This window comes from Centroberyx gerrardi, chromosome 5 (assembly GCF_048128805.1).
Source record: "Centroberyx gerrardi isolate f3 chromosome 5, fCenGer3.hap1.cur.20231027, whole genome shotgun sequence".
Taxonomy (NCBI): Eukaryota; Metazoa; Chordata; class Actinopteri; order Beryciformes; family Berycidae; genus Centroberyx; species Centroberyx gerrardi.
The window spans coordinates 20,536,293-20,551,932 of record NC_136001.1 but is presented as its reverse complement, the minus strand read 5'-3'; positions in this window follow the sequence as shown (position 1 = coordinate 20,551,932).

Below are 15,640 nucleotides of genomic sequence, written 5' to 3'. Positions count from 1 at the left end.
TCTGCCTCAAGGCTGCAGCAGTGAGCTCTCAGATGGCACACAGCACGGGTCAACCCAAGTGCATCATCCACCCTCCTCTATCAACCTCCTTGACCTCTCACCCTGGAAGCACTTACTCTGTCCTTCTTCCAGGCCCTCCCGCACTGCACACAGACATATTTACAGACCCTTTTAAAATGTCACGTCCTCCTGGAAAATATGACACAGCAAAAGAAAGAGACGTTCCCCATAAAGAGGAGATGAAAGCAGCACCGAGTGGTGGAGGTGGACTGAGAGTCGATTTGGAAGGTGAACCTCTCTGAGGACCTGCAAAGAGGAGGGGTTTGGGGATTGGGTGGGCATCTTAAATCAGCCCACAAGGGAGGTTTATAGCCCCCCACCTTTGTCCATGGCCCTTCCTCAGACCATTTGTTTTTCCACCAAACTCAATTAATGGAATCAAAAACAAGGCCAGATTGGACTTCAGAGGAGCGAGTTCGAAGAGAGATGATGGTAAAGGAGATGAAAGGGGAAAGGAGCAGGGTTTCATCCAGTTCACAGTCCCTTATAATAATGATGAAGGGATGGGGTGTTTACCAAAAGAGGGAGAAAACAACCCCATCCACCATCTCCCTGGATCCTGGGATGCCAAATTTAGAAGGGTCATATAAATCAAAGAGCATCCACAGGACTCAAAGACAGGAAAACGTGGGCATGTTTTAAATGATTATTAATTATTATTATCAAATACACACTCAAATTAAGAAATTATGGTTTAGTACCAGGATGAATTCTGAACAAGAAAGTAGAAATAAAACATGCAATTATGTAAGACATAAATGATCCTTTACGTTGTTCACCATGCAATGACCCCTTGTTTCTTTTGACCCTGTGTTTTCATGAGCGCATCAAAGCAATGATGTTGGTGGAGAATTGCGTTAGAAACGTGTTTTGCTATCTCTGTGTTTTGTTTAACTAATCATTTCCGGTTGGAAGATATCTGATAATGGCTTCCATGACTGAAATGTCACATTCTTAAATTGAATCCAACAAATCAGTTATAATGGAGAGAGTGTTGTGCCAACCATCTCTAGTAGCTCTTTAAATTTTGATCTCACTTATAGCCTGCTGTTTGAGTACAACAATTCTTTTAAGTTGATGAAACAACCAATCTGCGTATTTTCCTGCATGGCTTTCTGATAATTACTGTAACACCAGCAATCTAAATACTTGTATCAGTGCTTGGCATCGGCAAGTACTCAAAATAAATTACCCTACTAGCTACTGCAGATGGGTCTTTTACGGCAGAGAACAACCTAGACCAGTGATTCTCAACCCTTTTCATAGCAAGGACCGCTAATTTAGTACACACTTGGGTTTTTGTCTCTCAAACTCAAATTTGAGAATATTTTTATTGTTAGATATAATTTTGTCCAGAAGGAAGAGAGATAACTATGATCAAAATAGTCTCTAACTGTGTTAACGTCTTTTAAATGAAAAAATGGTGAAGTTTAACAATTCATCAGTTTGCTGGGGTCCCCCTGGAACCCCCTCAAGGACCCCTGGTGGTCCCCGAACCCCACGTTGAGAACCACTGGCCTAGATGACTGCATGACTCTGATTACTAAAACGGAGTGCAGAGACCCTACACACTCCTACTCATCCCCTGGGTAACCAAGAGGCAGATGTACACAGAATTTAGTCATTGTACTTTCAACCACATAGCCTCGCGATACCCTTAGAGGACCAAGGGATGTGTGACGTGTCAGATCCCTTCCAGTGGGACTACTGCCTGTTGCAATCTGGGACATCAGCCCAGGCTTCAATGAGATCTGGGTTTGATACAAAAAGGTGTTGTCTCTGCTGGGATCTCAAGAGGACTGAAACATACAAAAAACAGTAAGAGGAAGAGAAAGAGAGAGGGCTCCTATCAGTGATCCTCAGAATATGTGATAGAATCTATTGTGTCCCAGAGGGGGTGTGAAAGCCACTGTCAGTGAAAACCCTGCACATCCATAGACACCCACTGACATACACTCTCTACATCCAAACATAGGTGTGGGTATTGAAATATGTTGCAGAGTTCTAGGTCCCCAAGGTCCCCAGACTCTTATGAAACACGGAAAAGAATAAGTTATCATAACATAGACACAACACTGCCAACTGCCATAATCCAAATGCATAAGGAGGTAAAGCTTCCACTGTGCCATTCAGGTAGCTTGTGTCCTCTGCACACAGAATTACAATCCCCAAACAGGAACAAAACAGGAAGAGAAAGACTTACAGGAAACACTTATGAGGATTTATTATGACAAAAGGGAGTAAATCTGGCAGATGTGTGCCCATGTAGGCATGCCAGACACACACATACACACACACACGCAAACACATTATTAACTGTGACGGTAGACTGGGCTCTGCAGAAGAGGTAGAACATGCTGACACACAGTGCATTCTCTCTGAAAAGTGGGACACCCTCCAACCACCCTATCCACAACCACAGACAAGTCCCTTTCAAACCTCTTTTCTTCTCCTGTCTGAGGCAGACAAATTCATCCCTCTTGTCTCCAAACAATCACCTCTTTTCTTCTGCCTGTTGCACCAATGAAAGAGGGAGGGAGGGTACGAGAGATAGAAAGGACAGAGAGAGAGAGGGAGAGAGAGAGAGAGAGAGAGAGAGAGAGAGGGATGGAGGGAGAGAGAGAGAGAGAGAGAGAGATACATCTGCCTCACAGAGCCAGGCACTAGGCTAATGTGCTGTGTGTTAAGGCCCTTGGGACTGGGCGTCTGGGCCCCACTATCTTATGACACAGCGGACAAAAGGCCCAGGGCTCAGCCCTCAGGAAATCTGAGAGGCGGGGTATCTAGGCCGGGAGCGCAGGAGAGAGGGAAGGAGGGACAAAACATACAGGTGGGTTGCACCTACACTGGCCTATATATGACGCAGATTTTGAGGAAGTGAGTGTGTTGGCTGGTGGAGAGTCAAAGGAAGGAGAGAGAGCAGGAAACCTTGAATCCTCGAGGCAATAATAATAATGTGACACTCTAGTGATCGCTGTAGGGCAATTCTCTGTTGGGTCGCCCCGTCCCCTCCACAGGGAGGTCAGAGGTCAGGGTCAGCTGCAGATCAGCGCCTCAGGTGCTGCTAGGCATTCAGTGTCTTGCTCAAGGACACTTCAGCAGAGAAGGTGTTTGCCAACAAAGGGCTTAAAGTGATATTGAACTTTGGTAGTACCTTGGGTTGTGTAGATTCCTGCCCATGATATAACCCCAAAATTGGCGATTCTCTGTTATCTATTGCTCTGGTGCTCCGGTAGAGGCGAGAATTTAATTTTAGCAAAACAGATCTCAAAATCACACTTCCATAAACAAACGTGAACATAGCAGATTCTGACAATATATAAAAAAAACGAGTCTTCGCTTTCTTTATGTTTATTAAATATTTCAGTTTGAACAAGTGTAACACAGAAATCCAGTCGGAAGAAAATTATGCCAATGGAATGAAGAAAATAATATGCTTACCAATAATTGTAAATAGGCAAATAAAAGTGAGACTTTTTATATATTGACAGAATCTCCTTTGTCCTGTCTCCCATCCTTTTTCTCCTATTTACAATTATTGACAAACATACTATTTTCTTTGTTCCATCAGCATAACTTTCCTCCGACTGGATTTCAGAACAGATACCAGAGCATTGCCAATTCTGGGGTTATATCAAGGCCAGGAAGCTACACAACCCAAGGTACTACCAAAGTTCAACATCACTTTAAAACCAGGCCCTCCAGTTAAAGGACAGTCTCCCTACTCACTGCACCACCCATGTGCCCAAAAATGTGGTAACTACTGCCCTCCACTGCGCATGCTCCTCATGCTGAGGACCTAAAATAACCTGGTTCAGACCCAGGCACCACTTCTCTGCCCACACACACACACACACACACACACACACACACACACACACTCTTACACCAACATAGCACTCACTGCACACTTTGGTAGTCTCCCTCATTGTGCTTTATGTTTGAGGAGATTTGACAGATAGCAACAATCTGACACTGGTCCTGAAGGCCTCTGTCTGCCGTTGCTTCTCGTCGGGGGAATTAACTGTTTTATTCAAATAAAACAAGTTATCACACCATCTGTCAGTGGAGAGTTCTCTCTTGTCTACACCCTTTCACTATTACTCCCATACAGAACAATGCCACATATCCAGTAGGCAGCAGATACACTGTACCCTCCGGCAGAAATGTTTTCCTGTGTGTTGTTTTCCTTTATTTGCTATTAACATTGGCTTCAGGTAAACTTTTTGGTACTTTCACCAAATCACAATGTTCTGTGATGGCAGTGGGCATGAGTCTTTGGAGCGAGCGGCGATATTCATTTCTAGGGATTTATTCTGGAGGCAGAGGGGATCTGCTCTAGTATCACCGCTCAACTGACCTCCCAATGACCTGGAGAGCATACAACAGCTCAGAGCAGAGGCCCCTTTGGCTGGAGACCAAACACTGGAGAGAAACAAACGCAGAATGAGAGAACAAGATGAAAAGAGAAACATCTACTATCAAGAGAGTTGCTGTGGTGGAAAATAACAGAAAAACAGACAGAGAAAGGAAGACATGGTGAAAGACGAATGAGGGAAGCTGTGATTGGAGAATAACAGAGAAGAGTGTTTTGGGTACCGCTTCTGTTGTTTTAAGTGATCGGGTTGTCTTGTGCAGTTTAGGCATTGCTGTGCTGTGCTGAATGTGTAGTCCTGTTGGCGACAGCTCAGTGTTGGACACTGCTACAGCATACAGCTCATATGTTGCAACTCCAGCGATTTTTGCAGCGCTCATCTCCCCGAAGCAGATCACAGGTCTGATATCTCACTCACTGCACTGGAAATGGCTGCCATCAAAACTTCATAATGAGCAAAATATTCAAACAGGCACATGCACACATGCACACATGCACACACACACAAATCCATAAAGCATTGCCTCTTCCTCATAGATCCTCAAGGTGTTGATTGCAACCATATCTTTTTTTTTGACATGACATGCCCTGAATATGTGCCTCTATCGCTTTCTTGTTTCTCACATCTCTCTTTTTTGTCACTCCTCCTCTTCCCTTTTTTAATTTGAGCTGATTGCCTTTTTGACGAGTGCACCTCTTATCACCCTCCACCATCAAGCTGCTTTTCATTTCCTCTCCTTTTTATTGCTTTTCTTTTTTCTAATTTGTGCGGTGTGTCTCTTTAACCCTTCCGCCACCCTCCTGAGCCCCGGCGGTGTCTCTGACATCACCCTGCTGCAGACTCCTGCTGACACGGATCAACACTATTATCCTGATTATCCTCCAATATCTTTAATACAGAATCATCACAGTCATAACACAAAACTAGCACTCACAGCACAAAACTCATCTATCTCACATGAGTCATTATCGGCAGCATATCCCATATTGCTATGCAAAAACGGTGGAAGTTCTGAAAGCAGAGGAGATGCACACACACACACAGACACACACACACAAATACAGCATAGAGAGATACACACCACACATGCACAAACTGAGGCATAATTTTCACACACATAGGTGGGGCGAGGGATGGAAATCGGGCCAAGAGAAACTGGAGACATGGATGTGAGTGCTGAGAGAAAAAGAGGGAGTGAAAGAAGAAAAGAGAGCGATAGACATGGATCCACCTAAACCTGTAGCTGCTGCCGCTGCTGGTGCACCGTACATGACACAGCAGACCCCCCCCTCACTATCCCACCCCAGCCCTCTGTGACTGTTTCCACTGGGCCTCCACCACCGTCCTCACATCTTTAATTTCACTGCTATTGTTGTGGTGGCCACAACACCCTGTTGTATTGTCCTTTATAAAAAGCCCATATAATGAGCCTGTTTTGCCACCCGCAGAAAAGCCATTTTGTGTGGACAAAAATCACTGCAGGCATTTGCAGCTGCTACAACTCAATGAGCCTTTAGACAATGTTTGTTTCCCAAACAGTTTAACCCCGTTAACCACCCTCTCTCTCTCAGTCTCTCACTCATATGCAAGTGCACACCCACACACACACACACACACACACACACACACACACACACACACACACACACACACACATACACCCACATACACACACATTTAAGACGCTGTAAGAGTAAAAGTTCACAAGCTCAGAGAGATAAGGATGGATCATCATACCAGAATTCCACTCAGATCTAATAAAATCTTTTCTGTTTAGACTTCATCTCTATAGATGAGAGAAGAAAGCCTCTCATGTCTTTCTTCCAATCCTTTAACACCGTGATGACACCATGCATCGCAGGGTGAACAGAGGATGTGCAGAGGTAGGAAAGTTGGACAGTTAGGGAAATGCAGGGCAAAGGCAGTAAAAGAGAGGATGGAAAGGAAACTGTGAAAGAGAAGAGAAGTCTTTTTTGATTAGATGTTTTGGTAGAAACACTGGAATATTGGTGAGAAGGTGAGAGAGGGAAGGACAGCTATATTTGGAGGATAGCAGCAACTGAAACATAAAAATCTCAGTAATTTTTCCCTCTCTTTCTCATTCTATCATACTCTCCCTACAACTGAAGCCTTTTCAGATTCCTCTCCATTCAGCTCCTTTTTCGGGTTTGTTCTCCTGACCTGCTGATGAGTGAGTAAGATAGCGTCCGAGCGGCCTCCGACTGCGCCGCGCCGCTACACCATGAGCAGAGAGGGGCAAGAGGGGCGGGGGTTAGGAAGCGGGTTTGAGCACAATGTTTTTACTGTGTAGCTGTCAGACCTCGGCCACTGCGAGGGTCCCGGAGTCAATGCGAGCCCAAGCTTAGCCAATTACATCAGCCTGAACTGGGACAGTCTGACCTTTACAATTACACGACAGCACACACACACACACACACACACACACACACACACACACACACACACAAATGCAACGTCAAATAGTGATTGGACAAGAGCTACCAGTAAGAACAGAGCATTTTTCAAAATTCCTCCATCTCTATGTATGAACTTACCATCAAAAACACACAAATACAAACAGAGGCACACGTGTATATGCATTACAACTACACATTTCTCACAGTCAAATCTGAACACAGAGATTCATTGTGACATTTTCACACAGTCTCTTGCATGCACTCAAGTGCACAGAGTGTAAGGAAATCCATCCGTCTCCCCTAAACTGGATCTTTTGTGGAACAAACATGATCAAACTGCTCGTTTACACCCTCTTATTGTGCTTTTTATTGTCATTTAAGAAAATGCTTCCTTCAGGATCCTCTGCCTCGGGGCACATATGGATAGAATAGCGTTCAGATTGCCGTGACAACGCGGCCCAGAGCTCAGGCACAATCGCTGTGGATTGAGTGACGCCGTGGGGTTATTAGTCCATGTTCTGAAACCTCACCCTCCTCACCTTCTCCTCCACTCCACCTCTAAATAACACCTTGTAATATACTCTAGTTACACCTTGATGACGATAAACTTAGTTTGTCACCACAACATCCCTTCTGTTTTCCATTAAAACCCGCTCCTCGGTCAAAAGCATCAAACTTTTCTAGGATTTATTGATTCTTCTTTTAATCCACTTGCATTTAGTACCTGGCAAATACGTGATGCACAACAAGCGTGTTGTAAACTCGTCCTAAACCGCCGTTATGGTGATATGGATCAAATGCCGATCATACTTTAATTCACATTGTCACAGAGCTTTAGACTGATTGTTCTCTACAGGATATTTGACATTTATATAGAATTGTTGAGCTTCACAGCTTTGTTTATAAAGCTGTAGGAGAGTTGCCAGAGAATTTTTTAGTATTTGCGGTGTGGTAGATTACAATACTCTTTCCGTTATGGCAATATCTGGGACGTGATATGGTTGGGAACCTTGAGGACTCTGTGTGTGTGTGTGTGTGCGTGTGTGTCTTGAAATTACAGCACCCATTCACCTTTCGTGCTCCATTTTGGCTGGTCATATTCTTTTTTGCGTGTGGACTCCATTGTGTGAGCAAGCAACACACATACTCACATGCACAGAGACACACACACTCACCTACAGATGGCTCTAGGGCTGGTGTGGGGCGTGTGGGGGGGGGGACATGGTTCCGCCAATTTCTATAACAGGAAGCTGGGCTGGAGTCAGCCCACACACCAAGGATGCTGGGACGCTGGAGGCCCGGGGCCCCAACCGTGGGAGAGACGGGAGAGGTAAGAAGAAGTCAGTTTCATTCTCAGCCTGCTGAACTGACTGTATATTAACTTATACAGCTAGTCAGGGAAATGACTATTTCAGGTCTGGAGTTGACATGAAAAACTCTGCAGAGGGCTTTAACTCTTGAGGGGTGAAAAGAAGGAGTGACATGACTGACAGAAGGCACACGTCCTCTATTTACACAAAACTCAACTCCACCTCAGGCCGCCCCATCCTTCTCTCACTCCACTAATCCCTTAATGACCAACCAGTGAGAGGGAGAGTCAACAGAGACACAGAGAGAGGGAGAAGAGAGTGGAGATGAAAAGATCTAAGTGATAAAAATGCCCCAGTCCGATGGGGCCAGTAGTACAACGAAGCTCCCCAGAGAGTAGAGATGAGGACAAGGTGGTGCTGGCAGCAGCAGCGCATCAGGACACTTGCCTCAACCTGGATTAGGAGCAGATCAGGCTGATGACAAGACAGAGGAACAGCAGAATGAAGCAGATACAGAGGATAATGGTGACTGTAGACGCTGCCCAGTGATTGCGTGTCAAATCAAAATGTTGATTATGCTCTATGTTGTTACAGCTGACCAGTGTTCACAAAGTGTTGCACTTGGAGACAAAGAAAGTGTTTATTTTTGTGTGTTTTGTGTGTTTTTGTGCAACGTGCATGCAAGTGTGTGACCGTTTTTGTGTTGTGTGTGTGTGTGTGTGTGTGTTGTTCAGATTAATACTCCATTGTGAATGGAGAGGGAGTGCGGCGGGGGATCATGTGACAAGAGTCAGACTGAATCCGGCGCCTACACGCTTCTCAGGGGTCATCCAGGGGTCGTCATGTGGCTACTGTGCCCACTGCCAAATATACAAACATACACACACACACACACACACACACACACAAGCGCAAGCGTGCACACAGACACAAACTCATGCACATACGTTCACAGATGAATAGACATACATGGACATGGATGCACACACTAAGAACACACATGCAAGGAAACCCAGGGCTAATTTTCACATGACCACAAGCTCATAATTCATATGACACATGTCCTTTTATTAGAATAACCCGCATGACCCCTATTCACCTCACTAGTCTCTATTCAATACATTAATGTTCATTTACTTATTTCCTTTAACCCCCACCCCCACTCCTCTCTTGTCCCTCTCCATTCCTTCTACTACTCCTTCCCTTCTCCCTTCTTTCCTCTTTCTCCCAGGTCATGAAACCTGAGATTCCCATGTTCTGTTCTTTCTGCATAATATGCCCGGCCATTAGTGACATCAAATCAGTCCAGAGGCAGGGAGTAGGAGATCAGGGGAAGGGGACATTGGGGGAAGGGTTGGGGAAATGATGGAGAAAGAGTGAGACGGAGACAAATATTTTCTAAAGGGAGGGTAGAGGGACATTATTAAGACGGAGAGCGAGAGAGAGAGAGAGAGAGAGAGAGAGAGAGAGAGAGAGAGAGAGAGAGAGAGAGAGGTAGTAGATCAGGTTTCACTGTGTTTTCATGTTCCATTACTATAATGTGCCAGGGCCACTTAACTAATGCATAAAAGCACTATGATACCTGCAATAAACAGCATTACACAATGAATTAGGGTAAGAGAGTCAGAGAGGGCCACTGAAATATGTAAACTGTGCATACTCTCTCTCTCTCTCTCTTCTCTCTCTCTCTCTCTCTCTCTCTCTCTCTCACACACACACACACACACACACACCGTAAGATGACTAACTTCATTACCCTCCCCATTCCTCTTAGTGAGCGGAGCGAATTGAAACCTAATTACCACACCAGAGCCAAATTAAAAGCTTTTCCTCTCAATGGCTGCAATCCGTCTCCTGACAAATGAACAGTGCTGCTTCCTCTGTGTTAATGCTAGCTTTCTCCCTCCCCGCATTCAAACATCTTCATTCATGCCAGCACGTTCCCTTTCAAACAACATTTAAGCAACAGCTTTGATACCAGCAGCACATTATCTCCACTTGCATTAATATCAATCAAAATGTTAAGACATAAGATTATGAATAAAACTCAAATCTGCCAAATTCCATTTGTTATTCAATAGACTTGATGTAATCATTTGTAAAAAAACTTCTTCTTTCCAACACCTTAATGAGTAATTCCAGTCACCCATTCTAAAGACAACCTTTATAAGGAGGGCTGCTCTTTCCCTTTCCTTTTCGATCATCCTCTGTCCTCTCTTTGTGCTCGCTCCTGCCCTTCTCCGGCCCTACATACTAATCTGGCTCTAATACAGCTAACTCAAGTTTTTATTCATGATTAACAGCCACAGTATAAAAGCTAATGGGTTCTGTGCTGGCCTGTGCTAGTGAGGCTCCTGAGAGGTCGGAGTTGGGCAAGAGCTTGGCATAGTGGGCCAGCAAAGATACGTTAAAACAGCCATGGGGCTGTGAAATGACTCTAACATGAATTGAATATAGAAAGGCAAAAGTTTCACACACAGACACACACACACACACACACACACACACACACACACACACACTCCCCTGTCCCCCAAGTGTTGGTGTGTCCATAGCATTATGATAACACCACGTAAACATAAAAACTAGGAGAAGGGTACAGTAACAGCAGAGGTTACTGTAAGCCTGCAAGACATGTCTGTAATTGAGTCTAATCACCATGTTACCATCTGTCAAACTGTAATTGCACTTAGTAATTAATAATGCGGTGTATCAGTTGGAGATCAGATGTTTTGGGTTGTGGGAGGGTATGGTTAATCTAATGATGTCGTCCTTTAACTGATAGCGCAGGCTCTCAGACAGCAAGGTTATCAGACTGGCTCTCTGCTCACTGCCACTTAATGGAGATCGCAGGCGATTGCAGCGCACAAATTCACTATTACCGTTACATTCCCCTATCTTTTCTTGTCTCCTGTATTTCTACCTTTTACAGGGGATTTCTGACTGACTTATTGGAAGCAGCCACCATGAGCCATAATGATCAGTGATTATTCTGGGAACAAAGATACAAAGCACACTCCCAAACTCAGTCAACTTGCTCAAGACATTCCAGTCAGTCAGTCACTTCTCATTGCACTACTACTAAAACAGAGACGGTCAATGACAAGTTGGTTTACCATGAGATTCCATCTGCTTTGGCTGATTGATTTACAATGACCGAAACCATTAAAAACAACCAATGCTAATACATGTAAAGTGTACTCCCTCCCTATAGATTGTGAATGGTCCATCCTAAAATGTACGGTTATCACATGGAGGCCATAGGGCAAAGTGCACATCATTTGAAAGTCTTTATCACCAGTCAATCATGGCTGAGTGGGTTTAGATTGACAATGGATCACTAGTGCTCAGACTGCAGGTACTAATGCCATTATTCTCCATGGGGCCCATCTCTATCTGTCCATCCTAATCCAGTTACACACAATGAAACAGACCCAGAGGGGCAGAGAAAGGGGACCCATCCAAAACACATTATTACAGCTGCCCTATTCTGTATCACCATCACAGTAGTTGTCTTCCTCATTCTCTATGGTATGTGCTAAGCGGCCATTTTAATGTTCAAATGAAAAAACTGATATGGCTTCACTGACAACCAACAAGTGATATTTTCTGCATGGCTTGTGATTGATTGACATGGAAATTGTATCTTCTGCGCATCCCATTACTCCCTCCTGAGTCTCACTCCCTCCTCTGTTCGCTCCCCTGGGATCTGTCTTGTAACGGCACTCTGTGGCATCTGTCACATAGTGAATGAGTGATGGTGGGTGCATTGAAATTACCCCCAAGATCTCAGCTAGTCCCCAAAATGTGTTTACATGTAATACCAGCAAATCCGAAGGACTTCCGTCACATAACTCCAGCGAATAACAAATGACTTTGTATACTGAATAACAACTGAAGACAATCTTGGGTAATGCGATATCGTGCAAGGAATACAGTCCAGCAACCTACTAATGCACAGAGCCAAGATTTATACCACACAGAGCCAAGTACACCCGGATGACATCTGAGTCTTCTGCCTAACCTACAACAGCAAGAGGATGCAGGATGAAGAGGACGATGATGAACAGAGTTGGTGGATCGGGGGTGGGGGGGCGTATGAAGACGAAAACAATGGAGTAGAGCAAAACAGCACGCCCAGAACAAAAAGAAAGATACAGTGGGTGCGTTACATGACTGCCTGTCTTTGTGCTTGCATATAGGGGAGGTGGTTGTTTTATGCAACTCCATGGTGTGTCATTTGAGTGCTCGCTCCTGTCTTTGTCATGCCAACAAAGCTGTTGGGTTTTAGTGGGTAATCTTAGACCGGGCTGCTTGTTAGAGAGAGTAGAGGTGGGGAGTAATGCGGGGGGACAGGTTGGTACAGAGTGATTGAACCCATTTCATCGCAAAGAGGACTGTTTTCAGTGTTACACCATATGTTCTGTTTCTGTGTGAATGCAATAAGGGTAAAGGAAATAGGTGATAGGACACAGCTTTAACGATCATAAAAAAACTCAACTCAGTACTTCTGAACCCCCAAAAATGTGTTCATAAAGGTGCTTTTGTTCTACTATATGACATTAAACCAGGAATTATCACAGTGATAATGGAATATAATAGATACAGGATGAATGCAGGGTGGGTGATCTCTACAACAGCCACTGTATAAGGACACACATGTGCACACACAGTTGTATCAGCCATATGAAGGGGTGAGGGCTGTGTACTCTACTGTAACTTACAGCCACCTCTCCAGGAGGGCTGAATGGATGGAGGAGGAGAGGAGAATTGATGGTGCCTGGACAGAGAGGAGGGGAGAGATGAAAGGCAGTTATATTTCATCTCCATGTAGAGTCACTGCACAGGGAGATCAGAGACCAGCAGAGGTCCAGGTCTTATATGGAGCTGCAGCCATCTCCGCTGCCTTGACACCCCTCTCTCTCTCCCCCCCACCCCCCACCCCCCCCCTCCACCCACCATTCTCCTTCTCTTTCTCGTCACCCTTACCTTCCTCCGCTTTGAGATAAGCACTTTGAGTAATCTCCTGCTTTCTTCCCCCGTATTCCACTCTCTCACTCGGCTCTCTCCATCTCTCAATTTCTACTTTTATCTCTGTCATTCTCTTATTCCATCCATCCTCGTCCCCCACTGAGACCTGCACCTCCGCCAACTCCACCACCTTTTACCCTCCATCTTTCCCTGCAACAGAAAACAATCCAAGATGCCTGTGTGCATGTCAAATGCTGAAAGTCAGACCATAAATAATAAGTCTTTTTTCCTAGACTGGTCACAACTGTAGCGGCGTTTCCTACAGCGTCTTCCACCATCCAGCTTGGTGCCAACCTATCTGAGACCACCCTGACTCCGACTGTAGCCGTGGCTGTGCCGCTGGTAAACAGTAGCCACTCAAAGAGGAGGAAGTGTGTATAGAGGGTGTGTGAGTCAGGTCTTTGTCCTCGGCTATAGACAGAGGTGTAAACGGAGGAGAGATCTGCATGGCTTTGTCCTGGCAACATGATACAGCCAGTCGAGAAAATAGAAAGAGGCCTCACTTCAGAATTTTATCCTGTGTAGGCTATGCCGAGGCCATGATGGAGGATTCTGTGGCTAAAATCGTTTAATTTGAAACTATCGGCTATTGTATTTTAAGCTGTGTAGATGTTAGCCAATATGCAATGCCAAGGCTGAAACTGTAGACCTGGGTTTGTGTTTATCCACAGAGCGTCTCTGATCAGCTGATGTTAAAAGCCCAGGTGGAGGTCTGAAGTTTCCCCTGAAATCCCACCAGAGATGCCTGATAGAGGAGCTTTCACACTGTAAAAAAATTTTCTCCAAAACCTATCCAATTTGGTTCGTTCAATTAACTGGTTATTTGAATTCACAAATTCTCTAGTTTCCCCTCAGAGTATCATTGACACAAATAAAAACATTGAAACAGTTTACTCAATTCCTTACATCCCAGATTAAGCAAATACACTAGCAATATGTGTAGATGTGTAGTTTTTTTCTGATTAACTCAAAAGATGTTAAAGAATATATTTGTTAAATGATTTTTTTTTGCAATAGTATATTTTTTTATTACAAAAACTGATGCCACCAGATTAAATTGACATTCATTTCAACCTGGCCTACTCTCTCCTGTAATAGTTGGGCCAGTTAGCTTGATTAGCTTGATGCTACTCAAACAGTGAAACTTCTTTTTACACATGATATAATTAATCATAATTTTCTGAACCATGTATTTGCTAGAGAACTCATCGAAATATACCTTTTGACTTTACTTAAACTGTCGAATGCAGCTGGATTACCTGTGATTACGAGTTAAGATATTTTTTTTACAGTGTAGCTCACCTCGTCTCGGTTAACCACACACGATCTGGAACAAATCCTCACCACCCATGCAACACTTAACACTTGACCTCTAACTCAGCGAGGAGTACCACACACTAGGAGTCATAGGCTATGAGAGAGGGATATAAATAGTGAGAGGCAAAAAGAGAGACAGAGGAAAAGAAAGAGGGGAAGGACAAGAGACATGGGAATAGCATAGATATCCCCCCTCTTAATTCCTCTGACATTCAATCAGAATTCTGTCTCCATTATCGCACTATGGTAATTATGACGACGATTATCTGCCAAGGATCATACCTTTCTTTGTGTTCTCCATTCACACGTACCAACCTCCCGCATATTACCTATTAGAGACGTTCTGAATCAAATCATAAATTGGCCTTAGTGTTGGAGAAGCCGCACTAGGGGAGAGATGAAAGCTCCTTCCACTCTCACTCGTCCTCTCTCTTGTTCTCCGTCTTTGTCAAGTGTCGGCCCAACCCTATTCATCGAGCTGCGACCTCTCCGCGCTCTCGGCTGCGTGACAGAGGAGTAACAAGTTGTCAATACAAATGAACTGAGAGAGGGGAAAAGCAATTACAATCTCCTTTAATCCCTTGCAGTTCCAAAAGTCAAAGATTTAGCCTCTCTTTGCTCACCTTACCTTTTCAGTGCATGTGTGTGTGTGTGTGTGTGTGTGCGTGTGTGTGTGTGTGTGCGTGCGTCCTAGTCCTAATCAGGATATAGTGAACAGGGAATCAAGTCTCTCTTTCAGTGATCAGGATAACATGTCTAATTAATCCAATCTCTCTCTCCTAAATCTCCATTCAAACTGAAGGAGAGAAAGATGAAGCTATGAAAGGCCCCAATGCATTTAAGGAAAAGTATAAAGAGGACAAAATGGAGAGAGTGACTGAGCTAGAGAGAGAGAGAGAAAGAGAGAGAGAGAGAGAGACAGAGATGAGTGGATGTGGGGAGTGACAGGATGGGAAAGTGGAGGTGGTGGGGAAGGGTATGGTCTGGATTAGTTTCTACCTATTCCCCGCCTTCATCCAGAGGAATTAGACAGGGGGAAGGGGAAGGAGGCTGATAGTTTTAACTGTCTGAAAGGAGCCCAGATAAGGAGCGCAGAGAGGCTGGGCGTGGAGGGGATCGAGATGGGAGG